General features: G+C 41.5%; 1 long non-coding RNA gene across 1 annotated transcript; it reads left to right on the plus strand.

The window, feature by feature from the left end:
• Window positions 1-7,965: 7,965 nt before the first annotated feature.
• LOC139544502 (uncharacterized) lies at window positions 7,966-13,779 on the plus strand. The gene is made up of 3 exons (XR_011668884.1): window positions 7,966-8,079; window positions 8,725-10,295; window positions 10,430-13,779. It is a non-coding gene; the product is annotated as an uncharacterized lncRNA (long non-coding RNA).
• The last annotated feature ends 1,075 nt before the right edge of the window (window positions 13,780-14,854 follow it).

Here is a 14,854-nt window from a genome sequence, read left to right on the forward strand (position 1 = left end):
ACGGTGATTGACAGAGTCGAAAGCCTTGACCAGGTCGATGAAGACGGCTGTACAGTACTGTCTTTAATCAATGGTGGTTATTATATCGTTTAGGACCTTGAGCGTGGCTGAGGTGCACCCGTGACCAGATTGCATAGCAGAGAAGGTACAGTGGGATTCGAAATGGTCGGTGATCTGTTTGTTCACTTGGCTTTCGAAGACTTTAGAAAGGCAGGGCAGAATGGATATACAGTGGGGCAAAAAAGTATTTAGTCAGCCACCAATTGTGCAAGTTCTCACACTTAAAAAGATGAGAGGCCTATAATTTTCATCATAGGTACACTTCAACTATGACAGACAAAAGGAGGACTTTCAACTCCCTCCAAAGATTTATGGGGTTGAGATCTGGAGACTGGCTAGGCCACTCCAGGACCTTGAAATGCTTCTTACGAAGCCACTCCGTTGCCCGGGCGGTGTGTTTGGGATCATTATCATGCTGAAAGACCCAGCCACGTTTCATCTTCAATGCCCTTGCTGATGGAAGGAGGTTTTCACTCAAAATCTCACGATACATGGCCCCATTCATTCATTCCTTTACACGGATCAGTCGTCCTGGTCCCTTTGCAGAAAAACAGCCCCAAAGCATGATGTTTCAACCCCCATGCTTCACAGTAGGTATGGTGTTCTTTGGATGCAACTCAGCATTCTTTGTCCTCCAAACACGACGAGTTGAGTTTACCAAAAAGTTCTATTTTGGTTTCATCTGACCATATGACATTCTCCCAATCTTCTTCTGGATCATCCAAATGCTCTCTAGCAAACTTCAGACGGGCCTGGACATGTACTGGCTTAAGCAGGGGGACACATCTGGCACTGCAGGATTTGAGTCCCTGGCGGCGTAGTGTGTTACTGATGGTAGGCTTTGTTACTTTGCGTGGAGCCCCAGATCGAGGGAGATTATCAGTGGTCTTGTATGTCTTCCATTTCCTAATAATTAGTCCCACAGTTGATTTCTTCAAACCAAGCTGCTTACCTATTGCAGATTCAGTCTTCCCAGCCTGGTGCAGGTCTACAATTTTGTTTCTGGTGTCCTTTGACAGCTCTTTGGTCTGGGCCATAGTGGAGTGTGACTGTTTGAGGTTGTGGACAGGTGTCTTTTATACTGATAACAAGTTCAAACAGGTGCCATTAATACAGGTAACAAGTGGAGGACAGAGGAGCCTCTTAAAGAAGAAGTTACAGGTCTGTGAGAGCCAGAAATCTTGCTTGTTTGTAGGTGACCAAATACTTATTTTTCACCATAATTTGCAAATAAATTCATTAAAATCCTACAATGTGATTTTCTGGATTTTTTCTCCTCATTTTGTCTGTCATAGTTGAAGTGTACCTATAATGAAAATTAGAGGCCTCTCTCATCTTTTTAAGTGGGAGAACTTGCACAATTGGTGGCTGACTAAATACTTTTTTGCCCCACTGTAGGTCTGTAACAGTTTGGGTCTAGAGTAGAGGTTGACCGATTATGATTTTTCAACGGCACTACCGATTATTGGAGGACCAATAAAAAAGCAAATACCGATTAAAATCGTCCATTTTGTTATAGAATTTGTAATAATGACAATTACAACAATACTGAATGAACACTCATTTTAAAGTAATATAATAAATAAAAATCTATTTAGTCTCAAATAATGAAACATGTTCAATTTGGTTTAAATAATGCAGAAACAGAGAAGAAAGTAAAAGTGCAACACGTGCCATGTAAAAAAGCTAACGTTTAAGTTCCTTGCTCAGAACATATGAAAGCTGGTGGTTCTTTTTAACATGCGTCTTCAATATTCCCAGTTAAAACTTCTTAGGTTGTAGTTATTATAGGAATATTTCTCTATACCATTTGCATTTCATATACCTTTGATTATTGGATGTTCTTATAGGCACTATCGTATTGCCAGCCTCATCTCGGGAGTTGATAGGCTTGAAGTCATAAACAGCGCTGTGCTTCAAGCATTGATAAGAGCTGCTGGCAAACACACGAAAGTGCTGTTTGAATGAATGCTTGAGCCTGCTGCTGCCTACCACCGCTCAGTCAGACTGCTCTACCAAATCATAGACTTAACACACAGAAATACGAGCCTTAAATCATTAAATGGTCAAATACGGAAACTATAATTTCGAAAACAAAATGTTTATTCTTTCAGTGAAATACGTAACGGTTCCGTATTTTAGCTAACAGGTGGCATCCCTAAGTCTAAATATTGCTGTTACATTGCACAACCTTCAATGTTATGTCATAATTATGTACAATTCTGGCAAATTAATTACGGTCTTTGTTAGGAATAAATGGTCTTCACAGTTTGCAACGAGCCAGGCGGCCAAAAATGCTGCATATACCCTGACTGCTTGCACGGAACGCAAGAGAAGTGACACAATTTCCCTAGTTAAAAGAAATTCATGTTAGCAGGCAATATTAACTAAATATGCATGTTTAAAAATGTATACTTGTGTATTGATTTTAAAGAAAGGCATTGAGGTTTAGGTACACATTGGTGCAACGACAGTGCTCTTTTTCACGAATGCGCTTGTTAAATCATCACCCGTTTGGCGAAGTAGGCTGTGATTCGATGAGAAATTAACAGGCACCGCATTGATTATATGCAACGCAGGACAAGCTAGATAAACTAGTAATATCAACCATGTGTAGTTAACTAGTGATTATGTTAAGATTGATTGTTTTTTATAAGAAACGTTTAATGCTAGCTAGCAACTTAACTTGGCTTCTTGCTGCACTCGCATAACAGGTAGTCAGCCTGCCACGCAGTCTCCGTGGAGTGCAATGTAATTGGCCACAATCGGTGTCCAAAAATGCAGATTGTTATGAAAACTTGAAATCGGCCCTAATTAAATCGGTCGACCTCTAATACACACCCCGTTTTAATAAATAAATGCAGCTATATGTAGGCTACTGATCTTGTCTGATGCTTTAAGCACTGAATAAAAATTAAGACACCAATTACTAAAGAGTGCCAGAGAGCAATATAGCCTACCCAGAAGGAAAAAAAACATGTTCCACACCCTCCTCCGCTGCTGGCCTTAAATTCTGCCGCTATGCCCCTGAAGTTGCCGGTAATAGGCTACACCAGCGGTCGGCAACCTTTTCCATTTGGATTGGCAAGTTATCGTACCATTTATACAGATCTGCGTACCAGTTATGAATTATTTATTTTTTGTACTTATACCCCTTTTTCATGATAGCCAATTGGTAGTTAGCCTTGTCCCATCGCTGCAACTCCCCTACGGATTTGGGTGAGGCGAAGGTCGAGAGCCATGCGTCCTCCGAAACATGACCCTGCCAAGCTACACTGCTTCTCGACACACTACTTGCTTAACCTGGAAGCCAGCCGCACCAATGTGTCGGAGGAAACTCCGTCCAGCTGGCAACCGAAGTCAGCTTGCAGGCACCCGGCCCACCACAAGGAGTCACTAGAGTGCGATGGGACAAGGAATTCCCGGCTGGCCAAACCCTCCCCTAACCCAGGTGCGTGTCCTTACTCAAGATTGACAGGAGCGCTTCAAATAAGATAATGAATAATTTGTCAACTTGTAAATGGCATTAAATAAACATAAATGTGTTTCTCACAATTGTAGCTTAAGTTGTGCACTCTGCAAACAACGTGTCTAGTACAATGAGAACAGTAAAACGAATAATATTGAATAGATTAAACAGAAATTACTGTTAGCAAACAAACATTGTAGAACTAAACTCCGCAATGGATTAGTCCACTCAGACAGGCGTCTCGTGTGCCATAAATAATATATACCGTACCTCTCCAAAGTCTGGACACCTACTCATTCAAGGTTTTTTTTTTTTTTTTACTACTAGAATAATAGTGAAGACGTCTATCATTTGTTTTTCCACAGGACAATGACCAACACACCTCCAGGCTGTGTACGGGCTATTTGACCAAGAAGGAGAGTGATGGAGTGCTGCATCAGATGACCTGGCCTCCACAAGTCACCCGACCTCAACCCAATTGAGATGGTTTGGGATGAGTTGGACCGCAGAGTGACGGAAAAGCAGGCAACAAGTGCTCAGCATATGTGGCAACTCCAAGACGGTTGGAAAAGCATTCCTCATGATGCAGGTTGAGAGAATGCCAAGAGTGCGCAAAGCTATCAAGGCAATGGGTGGCTACTTTGAAGAATCTAAAATACTTTTGGGGGGTTACTACATGATTCCATAGGTGTTATTTCTTAGTTTTGATGTCTTCACTATTCTCCAATGTAGAAAATAGTACAAATAAAGAAACAGCCTGAGTAGGTATCCAAACTTTGGACTGGTACTGTATGCCACTGCTCAACAAAATAACCATCTTGGGTCGACCTTATCACCTAACTGGGGTCAGCCCTAATAAAGAATGATTGTAAAATCTTTGAGATCCTCTCCGGTATATCGTGAGAGTTCCTTTCAATTGCTGGAATAAACCCCTTATTGCTGATAAATGAGTTCTGCCTGATTCCTCAAACAAGTTTACAACAATGCTAAGCGGTTGCAAAGTAGCGAGTAGTTGCTAATTAGCTAAAATGCTAAAGTTGTCCGTGACGAGATTCAAACACAGAACCTTTGCGTTAACTATGTAACCATGCAAATACTAATTTAAGTGTAATGGATTTACATTTACTGCGGTTCTTACACAGTTGCAGCCAACAGTATTTTTGAGTGACAAGATGTTTGTGGTGTCCATTTACAGAACAGGTCTGTTCCGTCTGTTTTCCATTAACAAGCGCTGTAACATGGACATATGGCTGTGTGGGAACACTAACCCTATAAGTGTGTGTGTATTAATTGTATTTTATTTTTTCCTCAATGATTATTTCTATGCTTCCAAAACCGTACCGCAAGTGATCCTGTTAAGCCGAAACCACAGAGACGCCATCAATTTGCATGCGAGAGTAGAGCATCAATTCGCATACACTGCATAGCATATGCCAACTGTCATGAGAATCCATAATAAACAGTAATATTTGTTATGTTCGCTATATAGCCCCTTGTCAATTATTGTTGTGTTCCTTTTGACTCATCTTAAAAATGTCCTACCGGATGCACCGTACCTGCTTCCTGTTAGTGGCTCACCGAGGAGAGTTGTAGCTAATACAACCTAGCAGTTTATAGAGAATTTAGCTAGTCTCGTTCATTCTACATAACAGTATTCTCTTGAGTTCCTTGAGTTTCCAAGCCGTAGCCTGCCTTGGCTATATGCCTGTGCTCAAAATCAACAAAGGTAGGTATATAATACAAAGGTATTGTTTTCAAATATGTGTTATTGGCACTGGCAGCTAAACTTAAGTGATAATTCCCAAGAAGCCAGTGTTGAGGATATATTGGCACGGGTGTTAGCCCTGAGACTAACTGAAGTAATTAGAGTAAAAACAAATATTTTGTCATATGGTCTCATACCACAGCTGTCAGCCACTCAGCATTCTGGGCTGAAACCACCCAGTTTATAATTAAGCAATACGGCACGGGGGAGGGTGGTATATGGCCAATATACCACAGCTAAGGGCTGTTCTTAGGCACGACGCATCCTACACACAGCCCTTAGCCGTGGTATATTGGCTATATACCACAAACCCCCGGTTTAGCACTCAAGTCTTAGCACTCAAGTCCCAAGTCAAGACAGGCAAGTTCAAGTCAAGTCTCAAGTCCTAAACAAGTCATAATGTGCTCTTCACCCAAATGTAATACCATTTCAATTTTTTTACATTAGTAATAGTATATTACATTTACGCAAATCATGAATGCTTTTAAAAATATCTATACATTTATTACTTTCCAAATTAACATTATATTTCCATGGAAACACATGGGTACTCATGAGAAAGACCCCCCCCCCCAAAAGTGATCGACTATCGAGGATCGCAATCATGCGATGTAGGCTTGTACACAATCGCCCAACCTTACACTCTCTCTCTCTGTCTCTTTGTGGTTACAGTAGACTAACGTATGTCTATAGTTTAAGGAACAGCAGTAACATCAGGCAGGATTTAGGCTACCAACTGCCTAGCCAGTTGTAGCTTAATCTTGGGTGCAATGATCACGTTCCCGCACTGACTGTGTGGAGTCTCATTGATTTAACGTTACGTTTGCCTACATGATACACTAGTAAAGTAATACAATATAGCTGTCGGCTATATTAGCCACGACTTAACGAAATTGTTGCGCCTCCTAATTTTCTTCCCGCATGTTTTGCAAGTTGCAATCCGCTTTTTGTTGATAATTTATATCCGAAAATAATAATTTTGGGTATCATCTTTCCAAGGGCTCCATCTGAATTTACCCGCCGACCTTCCTCTGCACTGCCACGCTCAACTTTTTCTCAGCTGGCACAATTTGATTGGCTGCTGTCCGATTCAAACTGTAATCCATTAAATGAAGAGTTGATGCGCTGCACACTTTTTTTTAAATAGCATAATTTTTTAAATATTTGGGCTTGGGGAGGGTATCAAGTCATAAGTCATAAGTCGTAAGTCATAAGGCTCAAGTCGAGTCACGAGTCATTGGTGTTAAAGTCAGTCGAGTTGCAAGTCATCATACTTGTGACTCGAGTCTGACTAGAGTCCAAGTCATGTGACTCGAGTCCACACCTCTGCCCCCTCGTGTTTTATTGCTACATATAAAAACTTTGATTATGTCACAAATCCATACCTAACAATGCACAAACGGTCTATTTTCTGGCAATTTACCCGCTCACTTTCGCGTAGACGCGAGAAAAATAGGCTTCCTTTCTAATTTGAAGCGCATACACGCTCGTAAAAAAACATTACAAAAAACACTAATTTGGGCTTCAATGTTCAGACCGAGCGTTTAAAACTCCACCTTACAGAAATGATCAAGGGATAGGATGTGTCCTCTAACACACATCTAATGATGGTCAACAGAAACCGAGTTACTGTGTAAATGTTATTTCAGAGTCTGTAATAAAGATCCAAAATCAATGAAAATGCGTATTGCCAGGGCTACCACTATGGATGCCGCTTCACTGCATGTCGCCTGCGTAAATAAATTAACTAGTTAGGTACCTGTTACCAAAATAGCTGTGGAATTAGCTAACAGCTCAGGACGGAACAGATTAACCGTCAAGTAGCACTTGTCTCACTCGACATGCTGCTGTACATAAATTGTATTGGCAGGGGAAAAAAACGAACATGTTAAATTACAGTTAACTAGCTAACGTTACCGTTAGAGTATTCTAAGTTAATACTAGGCAAGGCATGTGACGCATGTTACCTAAGCTACCGCTTTCTTTAATGAATATATTTCAACTAGCTAACGTGATAATGACAGATACATAGCAGTTCATCAATGCTATCTTTGCTTCTGGGCAAGTTCAGTTCCCTAATATAGGTAGTTAACCTACTAAATTAGTTGCCTAACGTTACTGCGCCAAGCCATTCCCGTTGATGGAGACATGGCTTGGCATGTCTCCATCAACAGTGGTTGAATTTATCAGCTATCAAACACAGCTAGTTATTTTTTACCTTCTTGTGGTAGGCGGCTTGGGCTTTATATTCCGGGGAAGAAAGCCTTTTGATCACAACAAGAGGGGTGATGCACTTCTTTGCTGCTACTAGACCCGCCATGTTCACGGTTTGTCTGAAATGACGCACTCTGAAACCACGCGAGCGAGCGCCTACCTTTACGGTGCTTTCAAGACAACTGTGAACTCTGAAAAATACGAGGTCAAATGAATCCTACAGACGAAGAACCATATGTGACAAAAAAAAAAGAGATATACATGAAAAATCATTATTGGACACCCTTTTTCTATAGTGAACCGGTTTCACAAGCTTTCCACGCGCTAATTAACAATAATTTTACATTTAAAGATAGGCTCTCGTGGAATAACCGTTTATGTGCACCACTCAGAATGGACGGACAAGCGCACAACTTTTCTGTTGCTGATGAAAATCGCCGAAATGTGGGAAAGAAACGTAAAACAAAACTAAAAGAATGGAAAGACAGGCAAAGGAAGATCTTACGGGATGCGGGAAAACCCTATACAAATCGTAAGGGTCAAGAAAAAACTGGGAAAAGCTGTCCAAGAGGTATGTGGAAGAACCGTATATCAAACAATCAAGCTAGCTATAGAGTACAGTAGCTAACATGTATGTTCTGGGTTGTCTAATTTGTAACTATAGAGAAAACATATTAGCTAAAGTTCGTTGGCTACTGACTTATACATTATCGTTACAAATATTATTGCTAGATTATAGAAGAAACATAGCTAGCTACTTTTTCTCCATCCACCGGATGATTCGACATGGCTACAGTAGCTAGCTAGTTATAGGTCACGTTACACTGTATCGTGCAGGGAAGAGCGTGTTCCACGACGTGCAGAAAGGATTGTGGAACGTTGACTGATGAGCGCAACTGCATCTGTTCAACAGTTTTTACACTGTCCCATACGAGAAACAACAAGCGTTGATTCTCTCCGGCTTAGAACAGGTTAGAAATAAGACAAAACGCCTATTATTATAATAGCTATTGAACACTTGCATAGTTTACCTTTGACAGTAATGATACGTACATTAATTAACTCTGAAAGTGCAGTGTTACACAATGGTGCAATACAAACTCATTCTGTCTATAGGTTGGGAGTGTGTGAAAGATGGAGGTCCTGATCAAGCAATACCCTGAATGTGCTACAGTATATTCAATTCTGAATTTATCATTATCAATTTTTATTGCAGCATGAGGTGAAACGGAGACGTAAACCTGAGGATACAAAGGAGAACAAACGATGGAAACAAACCTTCAAATACCATGTACAGCAAGCAGGCCAGAGATTGAATGTGTGCAAGGTCACTTTCATGTCTGTGTTCCAGCTAACCATCAGCCGTCTTCAGGCAAGTGAAAATATGAAGAGAAGAGAAGAATACCACAGCATTTTCAAACAGCAGAGTCTCAATTTCGGCCAACCAAGGAGTGACACCTGTGGCAAATGTGACGCATTCTTCACTAAGATGTCAGCAGCAACATCTGAAGAGGAAGATTGCAGTTGAAAGTGAGTTGCACCATTGAAAAGCCGAAAAGGCCTACACACAGCTTCAAAGTGACACAGTGGGCTAAAGCCAATACTGACTGCTATGTCATTTCTGTAGATCTACAGGGGTGATGTACACCCCTAATCTGACCCACTCCAATGTCTACTACTGTTAGGGTTGCGTCAATTCAATCTGGTATAAGGATAAGTATGACAATGAGTCACCGATTGTATGCTATGTATTTTTTATTAACTAAGCAATAAATGGTAAATGCAATTTTCGTATATACGGGTTCAATGTATCATCACGCAGGATAAGACAGAGAACTGACTTGTTCCTGACAAAGATATTATAATATACTCTGACAGAGGTAGTTCCTGCTTCCGAGCCGGCCTGTCACAGAGTAGAGACTGGGCGTGGTTTAGACTCACCCAGCCTATCGCCGGCACTCAGGCTAGTCCTAGCCTCTTTGCGCTCTTTGGTGTCCCGGCGCTGTTGCTGTGTAGATTACGCTCCCTCACCCCAGAGGCTGAGGTCAGACAGCTCTGCAACATTGTCTGAGCTATTTGCACCTGCATACAAAGCACACTGTTCTCACTCAAGGCTAACCACAGCTTCCCAGCACACTTATCTGGGGCTAACTGTTACTTCCAGCACACACACACAGACACCCAGGCCAACAGTTGCTAATATTCCATCACATGTGATATAGCATTGGGTTATAGTGCATAACTCAGAACCTCACACTACCAGCGGCAGCTGTCAAATGTTAACCTTTGCATACAGGAACTTGGAAAAGAAGATCCTGCATACATGTGTGTTTGGCATGAGGGGATTGCACACCGAGGGTTCATTGAGGTGGCAAGCTGCATATTGAAGTGGGTGAAGACAAAATTCACACCACTCACCAAACCAGAGGTGCGCAAGTTGATCATCTTCAGTGACAGATGCTGTGGGCAGAATAACAACTGGCGGATGCTCAATCTGATGTCGATGCTCGTCTCTATGGGTTACTTTACCCAAGTTGAGCAGAAGTTCATGGTCTGGTCATTCTTTTCTTCCTTGTGATCGATCTTTTGCCACCATCGAGAAGAGGCACAAGGTGTCAGTCCTTCATACACCTGATGATGTTTCAAAGATGATACTTGAAGCACAACCAGCAAAACCATTCAAGGTGATGAGGATGCAATGTGAAGACTTCAGGCACCTCCCAGATTCTGTCCTCAAGCAACCAGCTGGACTACAGATCACCTCAGTGAGGTGGTTAAAAGTCACAGGTATTGCACAGAGAATAGTTTACCCATCCCATCAACATGCAACATGTTGTTCTAACAATAAAATATCCTAATGCTTGACTATGAAAGTTGTTTATTGATGTCAGGAACTTAAAATGTTTCTGTTCTAATTTCAGTTGATCCTTGGAATCTGTACGGCATACAGAGCCACAGTCTATTTGAGGGATGGAAATCGTGGCTGATCTCCAAACCAAAACAAGGAGCTACACCTCAACCTCCCTATTTTGCAAGCCACTACCCTAGAGCATATGAGTCCTCTGCCCATCAAAAAAAACAAGTACCGAGATCTGATGACCATGCTCAACTACTTGCCAGCTGCTGCACGCTCTTTTTATAAATCACTGCAGAGTGAATAATTTGTTGTTAAACCAAGCTACATAATTAACTGTTTTTTCTGTGAGTTTATGATCCCCTGAACCTGTATAGTACGTTGAATCTGAATACATTTCAGAAGACATGTCACCCCTATTGTAGGAAATTAAATGTATAGTAGGTGTCCCATAGGGCGGCGCACAATTGGCCCAGAGTTGTCAGGCCGTCATTGTAAATAAGAATTTGTCCTTAACTGACTTGCCTAGTTAAATAAAGGTTACTTTTTTTTTCTTTTTTTTAATATGCGCTACAGTCAATTATGATTACATGTCTACTTATATTAACTATATAATTATTAATATACACCTACTGTATGATAGCTAGCAAATTAATTCGCTAACGTTAGCCTGCCTAGCTGGAACTTCTGAAGGAAACATTTTTATTTCTACAATTTCCCAAAAAATAACCAAAGAAAAAGATATTTACTTTTTATGAGACATGTTTGTGCCGTCACGTGCATTAGTAGCACAATTTCTAATTTATTCACATTTGTTTTTACTTACACTTGTATGTTGACATCTCCATTGATGTTGTTTTTTAGTTTTGGCGGACTAATCTTAGCAGATGTACAATTGTCGCAAATTTAATTATGGGGAGTTTCAGGCCCCGGAGTGAACATAATTGTACACTCACAAACTCGACTAAAAACGATGGCTGAGGGGCTTACGTTGCAAACTTCCCTTTCCTGGCTAATCATTTGGACCGCCCTCCAAGATGGTGACGGGGATTCCCCCAAGGGCATAAGGCGAGGGTAAGTGGACAAGGGTGTGTCTTTTATGAGTTTGACCCGCAGCCTGTTTCTCAAAAACTCACTCGGCACACTATAAACAATTCAAGCTTCTGCAAAGGAAACCAGAAAACACACCTCTTTTAACAGGGAAATAATAATGAGTAATAGGACACACCTGAGTGTCATTAATGTCTCTAGGACGGTCTCTGCCGCCCTCTGGTGACAGGTGGAACCATGACAACTACATGTCAAAGGAACTTTAGTTGAGACTTGCAGAAGTGAAATATTCTTTACATACAATTCCTGGTCTACCCTTTTAACCTTTATTTAGATGACCATGTATGTTTTTCACTTTAGGCTAATTTAGAAAGGCCTATATATGTAACAGTTGTTACAACTGTGTTATTGGTTAGATTTGTTAGAGACAAATTGCTGATGAATTTGTTTTGCACAACGCCCCTCATTTTGAAGCCACACAAACGACTTCTAGGATGGAAGTTTCAGACTGAATGTATTCAGTGATGATAGAGCAGCTGAATTAAATTCAGGTTGAGTCATCAGGCAAGAATTATACTACCCTGTGTTTGTCTTCAGGGCTCATTCCTAACGTTTGGAAATATTGGCTGAATATTGCTAGAATAAAAAGTTATATCAAAGGAAAGCCATGCACTTTCCTGTCATTCACTGGGATTAGTCTAAAAGCTCCTCCTATACTGTCACGCACATGATAATGCTGCGTTCATCTCCGACTTCTTCTGATTTCAGTGCGTTCAAGACAACTGGGGGAAAAAAACATCCCGGACTGGGGAAAATCATTTTGGACGGTCATTCAACTCAGAAGTCCAACTTCTAGAGCTCCGACTTTCCAACCTGAAGATCACAGACATTTTGCTCTCGTTAAAGCCTGGGTTTTCTGCACATTAACACAATTTTTATTTTATTTATTTAACCTTTATTTAACCTCTCTTGGGTATGTGGGACGTTAGCGTCCCACCTCTTCAACAGCCAGTGACCCTGCTGGGCGCCAAATTCAAATACAGAAATACTCATTATAAAAATCCAGAAAACAAAACATATTTTACATAGATTTAAAGATGAAGGTCTTGTGAATCCAACCACGGTGTCAGATTTTTAAAATGCTTTACGGCGAAAGCATACCTTACGATTATTTGAGAACATAGCCCACTAGACAATTCATTACAAACATAACGTCCTGCACCAACAGTATAAAGCAGACAACAAGAAACCAGGAAACTGATGGATCTGATGGAACCGTTTCCACCCAGTAAGAAGAACAGAAATGTATACCTGCTGGTTATATCATCAAGTGGTTCGAGATGTTCCCTCTGAGGGACAGCAAAACACACCATATCACCAAGATCCTGAATGAGGAGATCTTTACCTGGTTGGGTGTCCCCCGATTTCTTGTGGCCGACCGGGGTCCCCAATTCACCGGCCAGCTGCTCTCTGAATTACAGTATGAGTCCTGGGGGATCACTCAAAAGCTCAGACCCAGCTACCACCCACAGACTAACCTTACTGAACAGGTGAAAATATAATCTGTAAACATTGTAATATATTTGTATTTTATTTCTAAGTGTTTTTTGTTGCATTTAAAAAATATATTTTGTGGGGTTTTGAATGCTCTAGGGTTTGATCACTATCATGTGGTCTTGACTCTCAGTTGCAAGATCGTGATGAAAAGTTTATTTTGGCTTGATATCTATATTTTTGTTTAATCAGCTTGGAAGTATTACACCAATGACTGCATGCTGTGTCCAGAGGTAGCAACGGAAGTTCAGGGTCTGTTGAGAGAATGCTCCGAACCACTGCTAAGATGTGATGGCTTTTCGTGTGCTTTTCAGCAGCTGTGGCATCACCCAGGTGTGTACTACATTCCTGGCAATGGAGGACCAGTACCAGAGGAGTAGCTCCAATGGAGTGACTGACCATGGAGTGACTGCGGCGGAAGCTATGTAATAAATGTTACATATAGAGGCCTATCTAAATGAGCTTAAAAGTGAAAAACATACATGTAAATATAACTAAAGGATAAAAGGTCATCCCTAGACCAGGAATAAGAATGGCGCCGGAGGGGATGGCCACCGTTTTACAGGCTCCTGACAAATTGTGTCATTTTGTGTGTTTTTTTACTTTTTTGTACATTCCGTTACCGAAAATAGGTTTTGTACAGCAGAACAGCGATTACTCACCTTGACCTGGATGAGGATTTTTGCGAAGGATATACTGCTCTTCCCAGACCAGGCCCAAATCCCCTTCCCTCTTAAGAAGAGGAGATGCCGCTACAGTGGTCGGCGAGACTGCATCAAGGAATGGATAATCGGATGAGCTTCGTTCGAGACTATCCTATCAACGGGACATTAAAAACTTGAATTTCCTATTTTTCACGAGTCGTGGCTGGATAAGGACATGGATAATATACAGTTGGCTGGGTTTTCTGTGAATCGGCAATACAGAACAGCAGCCTCCGGTAAAATCGGGGGGGGGGGGTCTGTGTCTCTGTATTAACAACAGCTGGTGCCCGATCTCTAATAGTAAGGAAGTCTCGACGGTTTTGCTCTCCTGAGTTAGAGTACCTCATGATAAGCTGTAGACCACACTATTTACAGAGAGAGTTTTCATCTATATTCTTCGTAGCTGTCTATATACCACCACAAACCGATGCTACCACTAAGGCCGCACTCAACAAGCTGTATATAAGGTCATAAGCAAACAAGAAAATGCTCATCCAAAGGCAGCGCTCATAATTGCCGGGGACTTTAATGCAAGAAAACTGAAATCCTTTTTACCAAATTTTTGTCACGTGCAACTAGAGGAAAAAAACTCTAGATCACCTTTACTCCACACACAGAGACGCACACAAAGCTCTTCCTCGCCCTCCATTTGGCAAATCTGACCATAACTAGATCCTCCCGATTCCTGATTACAAGCAAAAACTCTAACAGGAAGTACCAGTGACATGCTCAATACGGAAGTGGTCTGATGAAGCCAGGACGTGTACTCAGAGCATGAGCTGACCAGCTGGCAAATGTCTTCAACTGACATTTTCAACCTCTCCCTGACCCAGTCTGTAATACCTACATGTTTCAAGCAGACCACCATTGTCCCTGTGCCCAAGAACGCCAAGGTAACCTGCATAAATGCCTACCACCTGTAGAACTCACATCTGTAGCCATGAAATGCTTTGAAAGGTTGGTCATAGCTCACATCAACACCATCTCAGAAACACTGGACCCACTCCAATTCGCATACTGCCCCAACAGATCCACTGACGATGCAATCTTTATTGCACTCCACACTGCCCTTTCCCACATGGACAAAAGGAACACCTACTTCAGAATGCTGTTCATTGAATACACCATAGTGCCCTCCAAGCTCATCACTAAGCTAAGAACCCTGGGACTGAACACCTCCCTCT

This window comes from Salvelinus alpinus, chromosome 18, assembly GCF_045679555.1.
Source record: "Salvelinus alpinus chromosome 18, SLU_Salpinus.1, whole genome shotgun sequence".
NCBI lineage: Eukaryota > Metazoa > Chordata > Actinopteri > Salmoniformes > Salmonidae > Salvelinus > Salvelinus alpinus.